The 2142-nt window shown below is 41.8% G+C and overlaps 1 long non-coding RNA gene across 1 annotated transcript; it reads right to left on the reverse strand.

Moving 5' to 3' along the window:
- Positions 1 to 577: 577 nt before the first annotated feature.
- On the reverse strand, positions 578 to 1921 carry LOC109369165. Its single transcript, XR_002117842.1, has 3 exons — positions 1807 to 1921; positions 1314 to 1463; positions 578 to 753 (listed from the first exon to the last, which is right to left on the reverse strand). It is a non-coding gene; the product is annotated as an uncharacterized LOC109369165 (long non-coding RNA).
- Positions 1922 to 2142: the final 221 nt, after the last annotated feature.

Consider the following 2142-nt stretch of genomic DNA (forward strand, 5'->3'; position numbering starts at 1 on the left):
GCTATGTACAGCTGCACGCCAGTAACTTCCCAGCTTATGTTCAATGAGAGGGAGAGCAATGCTTAGAAACTTATCCTGGAGACATTGTAGGACATGAATTCTGTGTCACCCACGGATGGAACAGTGAAAGGATACAATAGTCAACTCCGAATGTTTGGAAAGTACTACCTAAAATGTATTTTATCTTCAATTAAAGAGTTGTTGAAATAAGATAGATAGAAAAGATATTTCTTGCATTCATAGAATCAAAAATGTAATTAAGCTTAACCAATATGATATCAATGACCTAATCTCTCCTCAGAAAAATCACAGCATCCATTTGTCATACAAAAGAATAAATTTTAGAAATGATGTTGGATGCTGAGAGCTGCACTGAGGGCACGGAGCAGTGCAGGGGCAGAGCCCTGCAAAAGGCCTCAGCATTGAACTCAGCCATCTGCATTCACAGCACAAATGGGCAGATCGTGGCCCCTCACTTGAGAAATACTCTTCGCAACAAGACGACAAGGTCCCTTGTCAAAAACAGGAGGTGAAGATCAATAAATATTTAAATTAAATGAGATGTTAATCAAAGGCAGGAAGGCTGGTGACATTTACCCAGGCGAACATGGGAACCGGCGGCAGCAATCACTGACATCGATGATTATGTTCAAGAGCTCCTGGGTGTCCCAGAGGATGAGGAAGGGAGAAGAGTGCTTATCCATAAGAAGAAGGATCGAGGGAATTACAGCTCGGTCAATCCAGATTCAGTGCCTACGAATACAGCACAACACAGTTTCAAGCGGGTGATTTATTAACTGCTGACAGTAATAAATAGAGCTGGCCACTGTGATTTGCAGCTTCACACTGCAAGACTTCAAGGCTTGACTGCTGATGTCAGCCAAGAATGATAGGTAAACTTTGTCCATAGGAAAAAGAAAGAAATAATTAGTTGTCAATATTTATGATAATTTTCTACTTGCTGCAGCCTGTGCACTTATCAGAGCCAACTGAAGTAGTTATTGCAGACAGATCTTTCATTTGTTTGGGACTTTTACAAGTTTTGGAAGTTCTGTTAATTTTTACAATTTTCTGCATTTGTTAATTGTGGCATGAAGATATTTTGTGAGTACATTTGGGATAACAGGCTGATCATAAGCATTTTGCATGAAGTAAACAGAATTTCTTGTAAGATTTCCATGACTGCTCACCCATGCTTCTCCTGGCTGCCTAAGGACCCTACCAGCAAAAATGTGAGACCTTGATTCAGCCTTAAGAAATCACAGTGGCCCTACAGTGTCTTATATTCAATGTGGTTTGCTCTTGAAAGCTACCTGTTGCATAGGCAAGAAAAACATGCTGTTAATTTCTTTGATGTACTGCCTCAAGACAAATTCTTCTGTTGTTATGCCTTCACGTGCATAGAGGTGCACACGTTCCTTGTGGTGTATGAAAGGAAGAAGGGAGCTGGCTGCTTTTGGCTCCTGAAACACAGAAATTCATTTTCAGTTTTGTTACTTGCTTCTAACAGCCATACTTCACCGTGTCCTGACCTCCCACGTCTGATAATGCTGCACTCAGAGCTGTGTTTGTTGCCTCTTGTGCCAATCTTTGAAGCTGGCAATCAAAAAGAAATACTTAATGTGGTGTAGCCAAAATTATTTTAAAAGTCATATTTGAAATTCTCTTGATTTGAAAATATCAGTGAATGAGTGATGACTGAAATATTCTGGAAGCCTAAATAAGCTGTAAAAGGGACCCATGCTACAGAATTTCAAACTTCTCAAATAGCAATTTGTCTTTTCTTGCACCTGGTTTATTCCTCACCCCTCTCTAGTTCCACTCGCTCTCCTTTCTGTCGACTCCAGGAGAAGAGGATTGATTTCGTGTTTTTGTAGTTAAGTTATTCAGTGAGAGCTTAAGACCTACGGCTGTCATGTAATCTTGCTCTCTGGTGTGTCACAGCTGGCTCAGCAGCGTTACACGAGCAGAGCCATAAGTAGGTCATAGAGCCCCAGGTGCTCCCTCCCCCCGGCAGCACCACCCACAGAACCCCACGTGCTGCTGGAGGGCCACTGGACCTGCCCAGTGCCCAGGTCTCAGCTTGCAGTTTTTGTTGCATATTGTCCCAATAACATTATTAGTAAAGGCTTTAATCAGCTT

This window comes from Meleagris gallopavo, chromosome 10 (assembly GCF_000146605.3).
Source record: "Meleagris gallopavo isolate NT-WF06-2002-E0010 breed Aviagen turkey brand Nicholas breeding stock chromosome 10, Turkey_5.1, whole genome shotgun sequence".
NCBI lineage: Eukaryota > Metazoa > Chordata > Aves > Galliformes > Phasianidae > Meleagris > Meleagris gallopavo.